The following is a 20,236-nucleotide window of genomic DNA, read 5'->3' as shown; positions in this document are numbered from 1 at the left end:
TTTGTTTTTAAATTATGGGGTATTTTAAATTCAGCCAAATTATTTAATTTGTTTTTAATCTATTTTAAATTTTTGTATTTATGTGTTTTATCTTGTGGCTGTTCACCGCCCTGAGTCCTTCAGGAGAAGGGCGGTATAGAAATTTAATAAAATAAATAAATAAATAGAAAAAAACCCCAAAGAAATAGAAATCTCTATCTGGATTCCTTTTGAAATGACTCAATCCGGCCAAAGGATATCTACGTTCCCTCCCCAAAAACCTGGTTTTCCTTATCAGCAAGCACCAGGCAGCCACTCCATCAGCCAAACCGCCCGGCTCCTTGACTTCCCCCCCTCCCGCTGATCCTATCGCTCCGATTCCTCTTCTAGGGCAGCGTCCAGCCCTTCGCTTCACCCAGTCTGGGGAAAGTCCAGCAGTTCCATGAATGGCAGGTTTTAAGCACGGCTGGTCTGAGTTTTGGGTTGGAAAGGGGCTAAAATGCATTGGTGCAAAGCAGCTGGTTTAATTTGTGGACGATTCGATAAGTCAGCCACGCCCCCCCGGCCCCCCCCAAGGTCAACCACAGCCCAGATGCGTCCCTCAATGAAATTGAGTTTGACACCCCTGTATTATACGATCCTAAGAAATGGGCAAACTGGCTCACGACAGTAAGTGTGTCATACAGGTAATCCTTGATTTACAACCATTCATTTTGTGACTGTTGAAGTTACGATGGGGCTGACAAAAGTGACTTGACTCTTTTTCACACTTACGACCGTTGGGGCATCCTTATGGTCACTTCGTTCAAATTAGGGCGTTGGGCAACTAGCACATTTAGGCAGTCCTCGACTTAACAACCGTTCATCCAAGAAGCTTCTTGAATGAAGAACTGAAGAAGCTTTCTTGGATGAGAAGCGAAACGTCTTCGAAGAAAAAACGGGAAAGTTCAGTTGCCTCTTGAAAAAAAGCACCTTTGGGACAGCCGTGACCTGAATGACGGAGAATCTCCATAGAAATTTATGGCTAAGCACTTCTGCATTGTCACCAAAACACAATGGGAGAAAAAAAAATCCAGGCACCAGCTTTTTTGGGGGAGGGGGTTCTGATTAAGAAGCCCATTACACTTTTGTTAGTGTTTAAGGTGCGGTGGCTCAGGGGCTAAGACGCTGAGTTTGTCGATGGAAAGTTCGGCAGTTCAGCGGTTCGAATCCCGAGTGCCACGTAATGGGGTGAGCTCCTGTTACTTGTCCCAGCTTCTGCCAAGCTAGCAGTTCGAAAGCACGTAAAAAATGCAAGTAGAAAAATAGGGACCACCTTTGATGGGAAGGTAACAGCGTTCCGTGCACCTTTGGCGTTTAGTCATGCCGGCCACATGACCACGGAGACGTCTTTGGACAGCGCTGGCTCTTTGACTTTGAAACGGAGATGAGCACTGCCCCCTAGAGTCGGGAACGACTAGCACAAATGTGCAAGGGGAATCTTTACCTTTACCTTTAAGGTGGCCTAAGAATTGGACGCTTGTTCCCCTGAATGTTGGATGGATACAGTTGCAAAACAGGTCAGTCTCGTAAACAAAGACCTTCTCAATACAAATACAAATTAAATAAAATAAAATGAAAATGAAATCAATGCATTTGCATTTGTGATTTGCATTGCTTCTGAAGTAAAGGAATTGGTGGGGGGGGGGGGCAAAATAAACACGATCTGTGTGTGCAGGATTCCTAGAGTCCAGGTGGTTCAACACATTATGGAGACGTCATTGCATCAGCTTTCAAATCCATCGAGTCAATATCGACTCTTAGTGATCTGATAGCAGTCTTCCAATATCTCAGGGGCTGCCCCAAAGAAGAGGGAGTCGAGCTATTCTCCAAAGCACCTGAAGGCAGGACAAGAAGCAATGGGTGGAAACTAATCAAGGAGAGAAGCAACCTAGAACTAAGGAGAAATTTCCTGACAGAACAATTAATCGGTGGAACAACTTGCCTCCAGAAGTTGTGGATGCTCCAACACTGGAAATTTTTAAGAAGATGTTGGATAACCATTTGTCTGAAATTGTGTAAGGTTTCCTCCCTGAGCAGGGGGTTGGACTAGAAGAGCTTGCGTTATTCTGTTATTCATAGGCTTTCTCCAGGGTGATCTGTCTCTAACCTGGTCCATTAGATCAACGTAAGGCACACACATCAGACTGAGTCCCTCCATCTTCCTACTGGTCATCCCCATCTTCATTTTAGGGGTGACATGATAGCAGTGTCTCAGTATCTCAGGGGCTGCCCCAAAGAAGAGGGAGTCAAGCTATTCTCCAAAGCCCCTGAGGGCAGGACAAGAAGCAACGGGTGGAAACTAAACAAGGAGAGAAGCAACTTAGAACTAAGGAGAAATTTCCTGACAGTGAGAACAATGAATCAGTGGAACAACTTGCCTCCAGAAGTTGTGGATGCTCCAACACTGGGAGTTTTTAAGAAGAGATTGGACAACCATTTGTCTGAAGTGGTGTAGGGTTTCCTGCCTAAGCAGGGGGTTGGACTAGAAGACCTTCAAGGTCCCTTCCAACTCTGTTATTCTATTCTATTCTAGTTTCCTTCCATCTTTCCCAGTATCAGAGACGTCTCTAATAGCAGATATTAGATGTATATTCCTCTACAGAGATAGTCCTCGACCACAATTGAGACTAGAATTTCCATTGTTAAGCAAGGCGATTGTTAAGTGCGTCATGCTCAATTTTATGACCGTTTTTTTGCCATGGTTGTTAAGTGAATTGCTACTGTTGTTAAATGAATGATACAGTCTTTGAGCGAATCCAGTCTTTCCTGTTGACTTTGCTTGCCTGGGAAGCTGCCTGGGAATGTCGTAAACGGTGATCACATGACCCCAGGACACTGCAATGATTGGTAATACATACCTCATGCCCAGCAACCTAATTTTGATCACATGACGTGGGGATGCGGCATAAGTTGTAAGTGCAGGGACTGACTGCAAGTCACATTTTTCAGTACGGTTGTAACTGCGAACAGTCACTAAACAAATGGTTGTCAGCAGGGGTGAAATGGTTCGGACCGGATCGCCCAATCCGGTAGCGATGGCAGCGGGTGGTTCAGAGAACCTGTAGCAAAAATCCCTGACCCCCCCATGCCCAACTGAGCATTTTTTCTACAACCTCTTCGGCTGAAAAAAATGCTTTTAAAAGTAAAAAAAAAAAAAAATGCTTTTAAAAGCTTCTGACGATCCCGTGCGGCTCAGCTGGGATCGTCAGAGGCTTTTAAAAGCATTTTTTCTAAAATGGTTTTAAAAGTAAAAAAAAAAAGTTGGCCACACCCACCCAGTCACATTACCCACACCAAGCCACACCCACAGAACTGGTAGTAACAAATTTTACATTTCACCACTGGTTGTAAGTTGAGGACTACCTGAGTGGAAATCAGCTCAATTCCTGGTGATTTCATGATTCCATCTATACGTCTCTGATGGCGAGAGAGTAACAATGGTTTGCCGTTGTTCTCTTCCACCGCTTTTATTTCCCCAGTCTGGCCTACATTCCTGGGTTATCCTGGCCTGTCATTCAAGCCTCAACCAGCTGCCCTGGCTGGCCTGGCCCAGGTCCAAGAAACCGCTCCAAAATCCTGCATTTGGGACTTCTTATTAAAGATTGATTTCGTGAGCGTCTACAAGTCAGCTATAGAAAAACGGGAGTTAATAAATCAATAAATAAGCTTCCCGTGGTGTCACTGAACGAAATAGCCTGCTGCAGATTTCCTACCAAATGTTTTAAGGGCGTCTGGCTTGAGTTGCTGGCCCGGATCGAAGACATTTTTTTTTTTTTGCAAAGCGAACAGCTGGACAGGTTTGGCCAGCCCTGGGAGAACTGGACTGCTTGACCCATTTCTTCATTTTTCTCTCTGAAAAAGCCGACAACTTTGCAGCCACAACATTGTGCTTCCAGAAAAATCAATGTTGCTCTCCTTTTAGGTAAATATTTTGACCACTTATTTTGCTTTTTTTAAAAAAAGCAAAAATAAAAAGGATTATTATGGCTACATTAAATGTGCTTTTTATTATTTGCCTATTGAAAGAGAAATAGAATAACAGAGTTGGAAGGGACCTTGGAGGTCTTCTAGTCCAACCCCCTGCTTAGGCAGGAAACCCTACACCACTTCAGACAAATGATTATCCAACATCTTCTTAAAAACTTCCAAAATTGGAGCATTCACAACTTCTGGAGGCAAGTTGTTCTACTCATTAATTGTTCTCACTGTCAGGAAATTTCTCCTTAGTTCTAAGTTGCTTCTCTCCTTGATTAGTTTCCACCCATTGCTTCTTGTCCTGCCCTCAGGAGAATAGCTTGACTCCCTCTTCTTTGGGGCAGCCCCTGAGATATTGGAAGACTGCTATCATGTCACTCCTAGTCCTTCTTTTCATTAAACCCAGTTCCTGCAACCGTTCTTCATATGTTTTAGCCTCCAGTTCCCTCATCATCTTTGTTGCTCTTCTCTGCACTCTTTCTAGAGTCTCCACATCTTTTTTACATCGTGGCGACCAAAACTGGATGCAGGATTCCAAGTGTGGCCTTATCAAGGCATTATAAAGTGGTATTAACACTTCACGTGATCTTGATTCTATTCCTCTGTTTATGCAGCCCAGAACTGTGTTGGCTTTTTTGGCAGCTGCTGCACATGGCTGGCTCATATTTAAATGGTTGTCCACTAGGACTCCAAGATCCCTCTCACAGTTACTACTTTCTCCTCCTATTTTTCCCATGACAACATCCCTGGGAGGTAGGTTGGGCTGAGAGAGAGGGACTGGCGCAAAGCCACCCAGCTGGCTGTCATGGCTAAGGTGGGACTACAACTCACAGTTTCCTGGCAATTGGCCCAAAGTCACCCAACTGGTCTTCATACTTAAGACTAGAACTTTCTGTCTCCTGGTGATTGTCTCAAAGTCACCCAGTCAGTTTTCATGCCTAAGGAGAGACTAGAACTCACCATCTCCTGGTGATTGGCCCAAAGTCACCCAGCCAGCTTTCATGCCTAAGGCGGGACTAGAACTCACCAGCTCCTGGTGATTGGCCCAAAGTCACCCAGCCAGCTTTCATGCCTAAGGCGGGACTAGAACTCACCGTCTCCTGGTGATTGGCCCAAAGTCACCCAGCCAGCTTTCATGCCTAAGGCGGGACTAGAACTCACTGTCTCCTGGTGATTGGCCCAAAGTCACCCAGCCAGCTTTCATGCCTAAGGCGGGACTAGAACTCACCGTCTCCTGGTGATTGGCCCAAAGTCACCCAGCCAGCTTTCATGCCTAAGGCGGGACTAGAACTCACTGTCTCCTGGTGATTGGCCCAAAGTCACCCAGCCAGCTTTCATGCCTAAGGCGGGACTAGAACTCACTGTCTCCTGGTGATTGGCCCAAAGTCACCCAGCCAGCTTTCATGCCTAAAGCGGGACTAGAACTCACTGTCTCCTGGTGATTGGCCCAAAGTCACCCAGCCAGCTTTCATGCCTAAGGCGGGACTAGAACTCACCATCTCCTGGTGATTCGCCCAAAGTCACCCGGATGACTTTCATATCTAAGGCTGGACTAGAATTCACCGTTTCCTAGTTTCTAGTCACCCAGCCAGTTTTCATGCCTAAGGCGGGACTAGAACTCACCGTCTCCTGGTGAGTGACCAGTCACCCAGCCAGCTTTCATGCCTTCGGCGGGACTAGAACTCACCGTCTCCTGGTGATTGGCCCAAAGTCACCCAGCCGCCTTTCATGCCTAAGGCAGGACTAGAACTCACCGTCTCCTGGTGATTGCCTCAAAGTCACTCGGATGACTTTCCTATCTAAGGCTGCACTAGAATTCACCGTTTCCTAGTTTCTAGTCTAGTACCTTAATTTTTAGTTGCATAGATGGGAGGAAACCCCAGACTTTTAGCAACGGTGTGTTAAAAGTCCCAACTGTGAAATATGCGCACAGTAGAAAGAGTTTCTAATCATGTCAAAAGTCCATTTCCCCTTCATGACTAAATAATCCAAAACAATGGTTGCATTTTAGTTGAGGCAGCATAATTTTAAAATGAGAAATGCATCTATCCATAACCGGATCTCCCATATGAAGACTCTTCTTTTTCATTATTACTTCGATTAATTTATTGAATTGGAAATGAAAGGACAGGCCGTTCCCTTTCAGATGACTAATTCCACAGCCAGTACGAATCGGTCCAAAGATTAAGCGGCAGCATCTCATTGGTGGAGAAAACGTTTGCTGAAAACACGCAAATAAACAAACTGGAGATTGTGATAACGAAGCCAGAACTGTGGTTTGCATTGCATTCAGAGAAGTCTTGGTCTGAAGAAATTTGATATAAGATGAGGATGGCTGCATGCGCGAAAATCACCTGGCCGGTGCATAGGAAACCGGAATATCACAGCTTCTCTGTAGCTGCCCCAGCTCTCTGGAACCAGTTACCTCCTGAGATCTGGACCACCCTCAATCTATTGGCCTTCCGAAAAGCGGTGAAGATCTGGCTTTTCTGGCAGGCCTGGGGCCGTTGAGCTCGCTGTTGCGATCTTGTGAGATCCAGCCATGAATGGTGTAAATGGGTTTTAATGTTTTAATGTTTAAATGTTTTTATAATGTTTTTTTAAAAATGTATTGTAAGCCGCCCTGAGTCTCCAGAGAAAGGCAGCATATAAATTGAAATAATAATAATAATAATAATAATAATAATAATAATAATAATACCACCAACAGCAAATGCCGCCTAATACCACCTGCCGCAAATGAGAAAGATGAGACAGTCGATCACCTGATCAGTGGATGCAGCAAAATTTCACAAATTGACTACCTACAACGCCATGACCGTGTTGCTAAGATCATTCACTGGAAATTGTGCCAGAAGTTTGGATTTGAGTACAGCAAAAACCACTGGGAACATCAGGTTGAGAAAGTTTTAGAGAATGAGAAACTCAAGATCTTGTGGGACTTTAGGATTCAGACTGACAGGCACTTGGTCCACAACACACCTGACATAACAATAGTTGAAAAGAAAAAATTATGGTTCATTGACATTGCAATACCTGGTGATGCACGGATTGAAGATAAGCAGCAAGAAAAAATCACAAAGTACCGGGACTTGCAAATTGAAGTTGAGCGACTGTGGAAAAAGAAATCGCATGTTGTCCCGATTGTAATTGGAGCCCTTGGAGCAATACCCAAAGGGCTACCCCGCTATTTAGAAATTCTAAATTTGCCGGACTTGAACATTTTGACTCTACAAAAAACCACCTTACTCGGAACAGCTTACATCCTCTGACGATACCTTAATAGTTCCTAGGTCCTTGGTTAGGACTTGAGTTGCTGAGCTCAAAGGCTGTGAATCTCACTAAAGATTAAATAATAATAATAATAATAATAATAATAATAATAATAATAATAATAATAATAATATCATCTTCCCTGTACATGCATGCATCCCAGGCAGCTGTTCTTCCAGTTTCCTGTGCTCCAGCACATGTGAAGACCAGCTGGCCGGCACGCCAGAATCCGAAAGAGCAATGAGCAACGGCTCGCGTGCCCGGAGAGATGGATCTGCGTGCCACTTCCAGCATGCATGCCTGTTTTGCCCCAGCTACGGACCCCAAAGAATGCAGCACACACAAACTCTATACAAAGCTTATTTTACTCAAATCACATATTTACATATGTGGTGGGATTGTAAATTTGTGCAAAAATTGTGGAAGATGGTGTTTAAGGAGATTGAAGAAATTGTAGGAATAAAGGTAGAAGAGGCACCAAAGGTAGCATTACTCTCACTATTGGAAGATATAAAGTGTAAAAAAGAGACTAAAGAGTTGATAACAAATTTGTTGACCGCAGCAAGGTTAATGATTTCTAGGAACTGGAAGACACGAGGTGATTATTGTTTGAAAGAATGGTATAAGGAAGTATGGGATATTGCCATAAATGATAAATTGACTTGTAATATTAAAGTAAGGAGGGGCATAATGAAAGCAAATGAATTCAATGGAATCTGGAAACAGTTCCTAATATATGTGTTTTCTGGAGGAAGGGGGATACCACCATCAGAAGAAGTGTTAAGATTTTGGAAGCAGGAATGATCCCGAGGGGTGGGGGAGCACTCGTTGATTGTTTGTATTGTGTATATTGTTATATATTATATATTATGATTCATGTATGTTATGTATGTTAAAAAAAATTTAATAATAAAAAATATGAAAAAAAAAAACAAATAACTTAGTCTTTATCATTAAAAGGCTGTTAATGAACTGTCTTAACAGCCCACCAGAATTCTAAGATAAGGTAATCACAGTCTTACTAGAGTTGGCAGAAAGCCCAGAAGCAATTTTGCAGACGCAAAGGAGAGTGAACTAAAGTTGTTCTCTACAGCTTGTTGCAATCAGTGTTCCTCCTTAAATAGGCTAAGGGAGTGGCCAATTAGCCCCAAGCCTTACTCTGGAGGAGACCTCCTCCTGAGGAGCCACTCCTGCCTTTTGGCAGCTCTGCGCGCCCGTGCATCGAGAAGAGGCTCCTCCTCTTCTTCCTCTTCACTTAAGGGAACTTCTGGAGGTTCTGAAGGCCTTGGCTGAATCCCCGCCTCTGGCACCACATCTTCTCCAGCCTCCTCATTGTCTGACTTGAGTGCCAGCTGCACAGGATGTTGGCGCAGCACCACACCAGCCTCCTCGCTGTCGGAATCAGCTACAATCTGCACAGGCCACTGACGGGCCACAACAATGCCACAGGTTCGCCATCACAGCTATAGGTGGTTTGTTAATTGAATCAGGGCTATTTTCAGAGGGCTAAACTAGCCCCAGCTAGTTTACAGGGTTAAACTAATTCCATCTGCTCAAAATTTATTTGGAGACATTTAATTTCAGTTCATTAACTGGTGCTTTTTTTTTTTTGCTTATATAGTCCTCCAAGGAAGAGAGATGAAGAGAAAGAGCAGAACAGCAAGTCTGCCCATCAGGGACTCACTGCCGAAGCCTGGCAACAGAGAACACACCCAAGCACTGATTGGTCGCAATGACTAAGCCACACCCCGCTGGTGCCTGATTGGCCAATGGTTAGATTAGGCTCCTCCTGGAGAAAGCAGCTGGAATTCTGTAGTCCCAAATCACAATTTTTGATAGTGGGATTGAGTGCTGCACCCAGCTCAAGTAGTCCTCAATTTATGACCATAATGGAGTCTGGAATTTCAAGCAAAAGTCATTGCAGTCGAGGCACCACGTGAATGGACTCAATTTGATGGCTCGTTATAAAGTGAGTCACTACACTTGCTAAGTGAATCCATTCTCCCGAATGGGTGCTTTCCCATGGCAGTCACATCATCGTGACACACTACCGGTAGTCCTCGACTTACAACAGTTCGTTTAATGACTGTTCAAAGTTACAACCCCACTGAAAAAAATGACTTAGGATGGTTTTTCACAGTTGCGACCATGGCAGCATCCTCATGATCATGTCAATTGCTTCATATTTATGACCGTTGCTGTGTCACGTGATCCCCTTTTGCAACCTTCTGAGAAGCAAAGTCAATGGGGAAGCCGGATTCACTTAACAACCGGGTTATTAACTTCTCAATTGCAGTGATTCACTTAACAACTGTGGCAGGAAAGGTCGTAAAATGGAGCAAAACTCACTTAACGAATGTCTCAAATGAAATTTCACAACAGAAATGTTGGGTTCAGTTGAGGTCAAGCAAAGTCAAAGCGGGGAAGCCATAATAATATCAATTGCAGTGATTTACTTCATAAGTGTGGCAAGAAAGGTCATAAAACTGTCCCGCTTAGCAACAGAAATTTTGGGCTCAATTTTGGTTGTAAGTCGAGGACTACCTATATTGTTGGGGGCAGCCTTGGGCTCCTCTATGAACAGTAAGATACAATGCAGATAATCCCCAATTTTCAACTAGAAAAATCTGTCATTAAGTGGTACAGTCATTAAGTGTGGCATCACGCAACCATATCTTCATTTAGAACCTTTTTCGCCCTGGCTCTGCAGTGAATCCCTGTGGTCGTTAAGTGAGACACCATAGGACAGCAACTTGTGACCTTCTCTTCCCGGCCAGCTTCCCCATTGATTTTGCTTATTGGAAGTCATCCAGGAGTCTCCTTTAATGGCGATCACGTGACCACGGGGCACTGCAACTGTCGTAAATGTGTGACTATTGCCAAATGCCTGAATCCTGGTCAAGTGACGGAGGCAGCAATGGTCGTAAGTGTGAGGATTGGTCATCACACTTTATTCAGCTGCTGTAACTTTGGCCACTAAATGAATGGTTGTTAAGTGAGGACTATTTATATGTATAAACACCTGGAATACTGCATCCAGTTTTGGTCGCCACGATGTAAAAAAGATGTGGAGACTCTAGAAAGAGTGCAGAGAAGAGCAACCAGGATGATTAGGGGACTGGAGGCTAAAACGGGGGTCACCAACCTTTCAGACCTCAGGGACCACTAAATTCATAATTTTAAATCCTGCGGACCACTAATATGATCGACTGGCTGGGTGGGCGTGGCTAGGTAGTCATGTGACTGAGTGGGTGTGGTCAACTCAATGTCACTCACGTTGAGGGGTGCCTCGCTGGCCTCTACTCGCCCCTCCCCTCCCAGCCACTCTTCACCTCCCCACCCGGGCTCCTTCGGGCCCCAACAGGTAGCAGTTGTTGGAGCTAAACAGCCACCATGAGAAAGAGTTGGCAAAACAGCTCAGTTCAAATTGGATCTGACCGAGAAGGAGGCTCAGCAGAAGCACCTCACTGAGGACTAGGAGCATAGGCTTTCCAAGCAGAGGGAAGACTTGCGGGAGTGCAAGGCCAGATACTAGCGCCTGGAGGCTCAGCGGATTGAGATGGTCAGCCAGTTCCAGGCCATGATGCAGTCCCACTGGAACAAGGCCCTCCAGCTCTTCGTCACCAGAGGCACTTCCATCCATCCAGCCTTCACCCAAAGCCCCACGCCAGGAGGCCGAGTCAGAATTTCTGCCCCCCTCCGACCCACACAAAAAGACCCCGAAGGGGGAGACTCTCTGCAGCAACACAAATGTTCATTGCACATATCCAGCCCAGGGGCCATAGTTTGAGGACCCCTGATTTAGTGCAATATAAAAAATGCAAATAATTTATCTGTGGACCACCAAAATTTTCTCATGGACCACCAATGGTCCATGGACCACCAGTTGGTGACCAATGGGCTAAAACATACGATGAACCGTTACTGGAACTGAGTAATGTCTAGTTTGATGAAAAGAAGGACTAGGGGTGACATGATAGCAGTCTTCCAATATCTCAGGGGCTGCCCCAAAGAAGAGGGAGTCAAGCTATTCTCCAAAGCACCTGAAGGCAGGACAAGAAGCAATGGGTGGAAACTAATCAAGGAGAGAAGCAACCTGGAATTAAGGAGAAATTTCCTGACAATGTGAACGATTATTCGAGGAGCCTTGGTGGCGCAGTGGACTAAAGTGCTGTTAAGTGCTACCACTTAGCTGCCAGCTGCCTGCAATTACTGCAAGTTCAAATCTCACCAGGCTCAAGGTTGACTCAGCCTTCCATCCTTCCGAGGTAGGTAAAATGAGGACCCAGATTGTGGGGGCAATAAGATGACTTTGTATAAAAAAGAACACTGCTTAGGGGGGCCCCGAAAGCCCTATTAAGCAGGTATATATAAAAGTATGAAGGCTATTGCTTAACGCATTGTAAGCCGCCCTGAATCTCCGGAGAAGGGCGGCATATAAATCAAATCAATAAATAAAATGAAAAATAAATAAATAAATAAAGAGCCTTGGTAGTACAGTGGTCTAAAGCACCCTGTTATTAAGACCAGCTGCCTGCAATTACTGCAGGTTCGAATCTCCCCGGGCTCAAGGTTGACTCAGCCTTCCATCTTTTCTAAGGTAGGTAAATTGAGGACCCAGATTGTGGGGGCAATAAACTGACTTTGTATAAATATACAAAAGGATGAAGGCTATTGCTTAGCGCATTGTAAGCCGCCCTGAGTCTCCGGAGAAAGGCCGCATATAAATCAAATTTAATAAATAAATAAATAAATAAATAAATAAATAAATAAATAAATAAATATTCAGTAGAATGACTTCCCTACAGAAGTTTTGGGTGCTCCAACACCGGAGAAGAGAGTGGACTGTCCCAAAGTTGCTTTTTTTCGAGAGGCACCTGGACTTCCTTGGTTTTTCTTTGAAGACATTTCACTTCTATTCCAAGAAGCTTCTTCAGTTCTGAAGAAGCCTCTTGTATGAGAAGCGAAACGTCTTCAAAGAAAAACCAAGGAAGTCCAGGTGCCTCTTGAAAAAAAGCACCTTCGAGGCAACCATGACCTGGATGACTGAGAATCCCGCCTAAGCAGGGGGTTGGACTAGAAGACCTCCAAGGTCCCTTCCAACTCTTTGTTATTCTGTTACTTCTGCAGGACATCAGGTTGGAAAACTGCCAATGCAAAAGAGATGTGTGCGGTGCCTGGTTTTCTCTTCTCACGTACCGACACAGCGCCACTCGCATCGTATCTGGCACAGTATCTCTTTCTGCTGGGCTGAGAAATTTAATGTGAGCGGGATTTAAAGCACGCTCCAAGACTTTCCCAGTCGATCGGCTTTGTACAATCCATTCCCCCTTATCGATTTTCCCCTTTTAGGTTTTCTTTGCGGTCATCAAGAAGAATCCGAGCGGCACTGAGCTGTCCGTAAACATGGTTTGTTGAGCAAGGCATAGTAGACTGAGTCACACATCAGCCAAAGTGAGCAAGCAAGCACGCACACAGTTGTGTTTCACAAATCCAGCAGGCTGAGCCAAAACCGAGCGTTCCCATTTTCGGTTGGCATGAGTGTGTGAATCCAACACAGTTGTGTAAGATTTTAAAGACTCATTGAGAGGGCTGTACAAGAACACAACCAAGCGCCTTACAAGTATGCAGTCAATCAATCCATCCATGAATCAGAATGCACCTACCGTATTTTTCGGAGTATAAGACGCACCTTTTTCACCCCTAAAAGGGGGTGAAAATTTAGGTGCGTCTTATACACCGAATGTAGCCCCGCCCATCCACTGGCCCCCACTCTTTGGTTTCTGCCTCGCAGCAGTTACCTCCTTGTAAGCGAACAGCAAGAAAAAAAACAGCTCCTTTCAGCTTCAGCACAGCCTAATTAGCACAAGTTGATTGGATCAGCCTCCCGACTCTCAGCTGTTTTGCGCAGGCTCTGCTGCTTGCTGCAAAGAGGCAAATTGTTGGAGCAGATTTTTTTTCCCTTGTGCTAATCAAGCTATGCTGAAAACGAAAATGAAAGTAAAGCAGGCTGTTTGCTGTTGGCTGCAAGGAGGCAAAATTGCTCAGAGGCAGAGGCAGAGGCAGAGGGAGATATTTTTTTTCTTCTTTTCCTCACCAAAAAAGGTAGGTGCGTCTTATACTCTGAAAAATACGGTAAGCAGCCAACTATGGGTAATCCTCAAATTACGACTACAATTGGAACCAGAATTCTGGTTGCTAAGTAAGGCGATTGTGAAGTGAGCCACGCTCAATTTTAGGACACGTTTCCGAAGCAAATCACTGCAGTTGTTAAATGAATCAGGCAGTTGTTAAGCGAATCTGATTTCCCTTATTATTTTATTGACTTGGCTTGTTGTAGCTGTCTGGAAAAGGTTGCAAATGGTGATCATGTGACCCCAGGATGCTGCAACCATCATAAATACAGGCTGGTTGCCAAATGTCCAAATTTTGACACGTGACCATAGGGAAGTTGCAACAGTCGTAAGTCTGAGGATCGGTCATAAGTCACCTTTTTCAATGTTGTTGTAAGATTGAATGTTTGCTAAAGGAATGGTTTTCTAATACACTGTATTAATGCAGTGTATCTATCAGTGTAAATATACACATGCACACATATCTCTGGAATTCTGAATCAAACTGCATTGTGGCCCATCCTGAACGAAGCAAGCAAAAAGCCAAGGAGATCTTGTCTTCCATTTGATACAGTTAACCGTGGTTGGTTTTTCTGTGGCTTAGCCTGTGCAATAAGATGCACATTCTTATGCACATTTGTGCACGCATTCAGAAATGCAATTTCTTCCAAAACCTACAGAAATGTGTGACTGTAGCCACTAGGTGGAATATCCTGAAGATTACGTCAGGTCCCAAAAAAATATACCCTCCTCACTGAACCCAGGAATTTATTAATACATCAGTTTTTAACCCCATTAGCAGCTGGAGATTTAGAATACAGAATAAACAGAGTTGGAAGGGACCTTAGAGGTCTTCTAGTCCAACCCCCTTCACAGGCAAGAAACCCTACACCGTTTCAGACAAATGGTTGTCCAATCTCTTCTTAAAAACTTCCAGCGTTGGAGCATTCACAATTTCTGGAGGCAAGTTGTTCCACTGATTAATTGTTCTAACTATCGGGAAATTTCTCCTTAGTTCTAGGTTGCTTCTCTCCTTGATTAGTTTCCATCTATTACTTCTTGTCCTGCCTTCAGGTGCTTTGGAGAATAGCTTGACTTCCTCATCTTTGGGGCAGCCCAGTGGTGAAATCCAAATTTTTTTTACTACCGGTTCTGTGGGCGTGGCTTAGTGGGCATGGAAGGGGAATTATACTGCAAAATCTCCATTCCCACCCCATTCCAGGGGAAGGATACTGCAAAATCCCCATTCCCTCCCCACTTCTGGGGGAAGGATATTGCAAAATCTCCATTCCCACCCCACTCTGGTCAGCCAGAGGTGGTATTTGCCAGTTTTTTTTTTTAATTTGATTTATATGCCGTCCTTCTCCGGAGACTCAGGGTGGCTTACAATGTGTTAAGCAATAGCCTTCATACTTTTGTATATTTTTACAAAGTCAGCTTATTGCCCCCACAATCCGGGTCCTCAATTTACCTACCTTAGAAAGGATGGAAGGCTGAGTCAACCTTGAGCCTGGCAAGATTCGAACTTACTAATTGCAGACAGCTGGAGTTAAATTACAATGCATTAGTCTGCTGAGCTATCCAGGCTCCTCCGAACAGTTCTCCGAACTGCTCAAAATTTCCGCTACCGGTTCTCCAGAACCTGTCAGAACCTGCTGGATTTCACCCCTGGGGCAGCCCCTTGGATATTGGAAGACTGCTATCATGTCACCAAATCCTTCTTTTCACTAAATTGGACATACCCAATTCCAGCAACCGGTCTGTATATCTTTTAGCCTCCAGTCCCCTAATCATCTTTGTTGCTCATCTCTGCACTCTTTCTAGAAGAGGCTTCATTCCCAGCGCACCGGATTCGGGCAGGTTTATGGATTGCTCAAAATGCAGCTTTTCCAGTGGGCTCCAAATATACTTAACAGGGGCCGGTTTCGGGCGAAGGTTGCAGTGCTGGTTCTTGGCAGGGAATCCTGTTGAAATCAACTGGAATTAGTTGGGCAGGGCTGCGAAAGTGATGAGCTGTCCCTTTGCTCTAATGAGTAGCAAAAGACTGAAGAATTATAGGAGGAAAGCTGCCTGGCTCGTCCAAATAACATCCTTCAGTCTTTCTTTTCTTTCTTTTTTTTTGCAAAGATCGCTCTCATTTCAATCCGCACGTTTTATTCCCTCCCTTTGAGTGTGTGTTGTGTGTGTGTGTGTGTAAGCAGTAGTATTTCCCAGCATACTACAATTTACACGCCAGGCTTCTGGCAAAGGCAAGCTCCTGCTTTGAGTAAGTTGGTTTCAATGCCTGATCAAAGGAAGGAAAAAAACTCTCTTTTAAGGAAAATCTGCGAAGCGGCTGCTTAAAAACGACCGTCGCCTTCGCGGCGATCAGCGGCTCCGCCAAAAACGGGAATCCTTCACGCGTTTGTTTGCTTCTTTGGTTGAGAAAAAAAAGAAAAAAAGAAAAAGAAAAGAGAGAAAAAAAAAAGAAAGAAAAAGAAAAGGAGATTTGGGTTCTGCAAAGCAGCAGTTCGACCGGTAACCTCTCCCTTGTTAATCCTTCCGCTGAATTAGACAAGGGCAAAATCTTGCTCTCTTTTCCGAGAAACCGGATCGGGCGCCGGTTTGGAGTCGATGCACCTTGCACGGCGTTGAAATCATCGCAGTAAGGGGGTTGGGGGGGGGGACTTTTCTTATTCATTTGGTGAAAGCCTTTTTTTTTTCCCCAAGGGGTGTGAGAGGGGACGCCCCCCCAATTCTCCCCTGTTTAGAGGTGAGCTCACGAACTCCAGTGTGGGTCTTTCATCCAATATGGGGAGGGGGCTTTTCCACCCATCCACCTGAACCGGAAAAAAAGGGAGGGGGGGAACCGACCGCCGCCACACCTGCTTACAAAGCCTGCTCCCCAATATTGCAACACCCCGCGTCTCCAAAGCCCTGAGCGGCGGATCTCCTCTTTTCCCCTCCAAGGACGCCCCCTCCTCCTCCTCCCCAAATCTGTTGGGCGTGTATGGGTCTTTTTTCACCATCCCCGGCTGGAGGTTGGGGAGCATGGGAAGGGGAGTCCAGACAGAGGGTCCCCCCCCCGCTGGTTAGGTTGGAGCAGTCTACCCTGCGGTGGTCTCATGACAGCTACATCTGGCAGCCCCTTCCCCACACCCCGGCCTTTTGTTCCGTTGCCTTTTTGGTCGGGTTCCGCCACCTCCCTCCGGCTCTCAACGCCGGTAACCGCCTAAAAGATGCGCGCCGCCAACTTGCAGACGATCGCAAGGAGAAAGGATGCCGTCCGTTCCCAGTCCCCCCCCCACCCCAATTCCAGCCCCAGCCGCGGATCGGGGACCTCAAGTCGTTCCCCCACCCACCCATGTCAGTTTCACGCGCGCGATCCCCTCCTTTTTCTCCCCCCCCCGTCGGTCGGTCGATCGATTGATCCCCGGGGTCGAAACCCCGAAAAAAGGCTTAGGATCGCCCCCCCACCGACCCTCCGGCACACGCCTCCTTCCTTACCCTCCATCTCCTTGCCGTCGCCGCAGTTCATGCTTTATAGCCCGCGCGCATCGCCTCCGCCCGCGTCCGGCGATGGGTTGGTAGGCTGGCTGGCTGGCTGGAGCGGAATCCGGCGGAGGGGAAGCTGGCGGTGTCTTTCCGACGACCGCTCGGCGCCCCAGACGTCCGTAGGGGGCGGGGCAGGGGAGGGAAGGGAGGGCGGGCGGCGGCCACTCGCCTCGCCGGAGTTGGGCGGACTTGGATCGGGGCTGCCAGCCGCCCTCCTCTTCCTCCTCCCGGCTTCCAGCTCTTAAGCCCCCCCACCGCCCCTCCGCCGGAGAGCTGCCCCCACCGCATCCCCGCAAGGTCACCCGCAGCCTCGCCTTTGTTTCGGCCCTCGCCGCCGCCGCTTCTCCTACGAGCGCTGGAACGGCCGCCGTTGCCTTCTCCCGCGGCTGCTGCTGGCGGACAAAGGGCCGGCTTTGCAGCTTGGCTCCAGCCGGGCAAAGCGAGTGGAGGGCGGCGTCCCCCCACCATCCCCACTCCCCATCATCCCCAGCGGCTGGGGCAAGGAGGAAGGGTTTTGGCGACCGCGCCGCCGCTTTTTCTCTCTCCCCCCCCTTCCACCCGCGGTCGTTCCTTTGCCCTGGCTGCGGGAATCCCATCCCCGATCGCCGCCCTGCTGGGCGAGGGTTTCTTCCTTCCTTCCCGCCTTCCCCCCCGGCCCGGCTGGGACTCTCCTCCACCCTTCCATGCGGCCTCCGCCTCCCCTTCTTCGCCCCGGCTCGCTTTCCACGATCTGCCGCGTCTCCTCCGCCCTTTCCAACCCTCCGGGAGGCGAACCCGGGTTCGCGCTGCGCTTTGCGGCGTGCGGGGGGGGGGGAGGTGTGGATCGCGTCCTCAGGGTTGAATAGACTGAGGTGGCTCTATGGGTCAGCCGCCTGGGTGGGGGGTGGGGGGGGTTAGGCTGACCCATAGACCAACCCCCCCTCCCAGGCCCGCTGCGTCCGTCCGCGAGCTGCTTCAGCTGAGGCGCTAGGCCAGGTGGGGAGCAGGCGGTTTTCGGGTGTCGTGGGAATCCGCTGGCTTCTTAGCTTAGGGCAGGGATGGCTAACCTTTTTGCCGTCGCGTGCCAAAAGTGGGGAGGGGGAGCGGAGGGGACACAAGCCCGTGTGCCCACATTCATAATTCTATGCGTCCCCCCCTCATGCTCCCCCTGCTTTTGGCGCACGGTGAGCCCAGTAGGCCCATTTTTCGCTCTCCTCAGGCTCCAGAGCCTTTCTAGGAGCCTGGGGAGGGCAAAAACAGCCTTCCCCACCCTTCCTAGAGGCCCTCCGAAGGCTGGAAACAGCGTGTTTCCTGACTTCTGGTGGGCCCAGAAGGCCCGAAAAATCAACTGGCCGGCACACGCATGTGTATCGGGTCTGAGCTCGCGTGCCCACCGATATGGCTCCACGTGGCACCCGTGCCATAGGTTCGCCATCACGGGCTTCGGGTTTGTTTGGCCTGGAGAAGGGAGGCGGTGGGCTTCGTTTGGCTCCTTGCGTGTGAGCTCGCTGAGAGACACCAGGAAGCCTTCCCCAATGGGGTTTCGCTCTGGGCAAATTGGGTATCCTGGAACCCCTAATCCCCAGCCAGCGCAGCCTTGGGGAACTCAAGCCCCAGATGTCTGAAGGGCAACAAGGGGAAAAAGCAGCGGTGAAATCCAGTTTTTTTTTACTACCTGTTCTGCGGGCGTGGCTTGGTGGCGTGGCTTGGTGGGCGTGGCAGGGGAAGGATACTGCAAAATCTCCATTCCCACCAAACTGCAGGGGAAGGATACTGCAAAAACCCCATTCCCTCCCCACTCCAGGGGAAGGATACTGAAAAATCCCCATTCCCACCCAACTCCAGGGGAAGGATACTGCAAAATCCCCATTTCCTCCCCACTCCAGGGGGAGGATACTGTAAAATCTCCATTCCCACCAAATTGCAAGGGAAGGATACTGCAAAACCCCTATTCCCTCCCCACTCCAGGGGAAGGATACTGCAAAATCCCCATTCCCTCCCCACTCCAGGGGAAAGATATTGCAAAATCCCCATTCCCTCCCCACTCCAGGGGAAGGATACCGCAAAATCCCCATTCCCTCCCCACTCCAGGGGAAGGATACTGCAAAATCCCCATTCCCACCCCACTCTGGGGCCAGCCAGAGGTGGTATTTGCCGGTTCTCCAAACTGCTCAAAATTTCTGCTACCGGTTCTCCAGAACCTGTCAGAACCTGCTGGATTTCATCTCTGGAAAAAAGCCTGCTATAAAGATACATAAATTGTGTGTTCCAAAAAAAAGGAGCACAGGACATCGTTATTATTTTTTTTTTTTACGGTTACACCCATTTTTTATTTTTCCCTCTTTTTTTTTTTTGTTCTCCTGTGCCCATCCAGTGCCCGCCCCCCTCTTTTTAAGTTTTCAGGCGAGATTTCCAGGTGGCCTCTTGTCCAAATACTAACCAGGGTTATAAGAATATCCAAGGTGAAGTAGGTGCTGCCATACAGAGATTTCTAGTGTTAATAAAACAGGCCCAGTTAGTGCAGTTTAAAAAGTGTGGACTTCAATTCCCAGAATTCCTTGGTCAGCAATGCTCACACCAGAATGTAAACTTAAACCAAATATTAAAGTTTAATTAAATTAAGTATTAAAACACTCTGCTGGGTAAGGTTCATGCATTTTTGGTTGATCAAATTAAAAATAACCTTGGCCTAGCGTATTTCCCTTTGGAGCAATTCTAGAAGATTAAAATATTTTTACTGCTAGTCCTCAACTTACAACCATTTTTTAAAGTGAGACCGTTCGAAGTTAGAAAGGCACTGAAAAAAGTGACTTGTGTCCATTTCTCGCACCATTGCAGCACAATGCACAAGATCATGTGACCAACATTCAAGACATTTGGCAACTGGCTCGTATTTATGACGGTTGAAGAGTCCCGGGGTCATGCAATCACTTTTGTGATCTTCTGACCAGCAAAGTCAATGAGGGAAGCCAGATTCATCCAAGAAGCTTCTTCAGCTCTGATTGGATGGTGGGGAATGGAAGGATTTATACTCCTTGCAGACAGCTGGTCATTTGCGTTCTTTTAGAGCAGTGTTTCTCAACCTTGGAAGCTTGAAGATGGGTGGACTTCAACTCCCAGAATCCCCCAGCCAGCGCTGCTGGCTGGGGGATTCTGGGAGTTGAAGTCCACCCATCTTCAAGCTACCTGTTCTGTCCCCAACCACACGCACACACACCAACAGATGTTCAAGAGTTAAAGACCAAACCAGCTGGCAAAATCCTTTTCCTTAAGATAACGGAACTTGGCAACAACCTAGTGGCTGCCTGCCAAGAGTTTATTATTTACGAAAAGGAGAGATA

The sequence above is a fragment of the Pituophis catenifer genome, unplaced genomic scaffold (assembly GCF_029215685.1).
Source record: "Pituophis catenifer annectens isolate HBS135680 unplaced genomic scaffold, rPitCat1.0.hap2 SCAF_45, whole genome shotgun sequence".
NCBI classification, from domain to species: domain Eukaryota; kingdom Metazoa; phylum Chordata; class Lepidosauria; order Squamata; family Colubridae; genus Pituophis; species Pituophis catenifer.
This window is presented reverse-complemented; position numbering follows the sequence as displayed.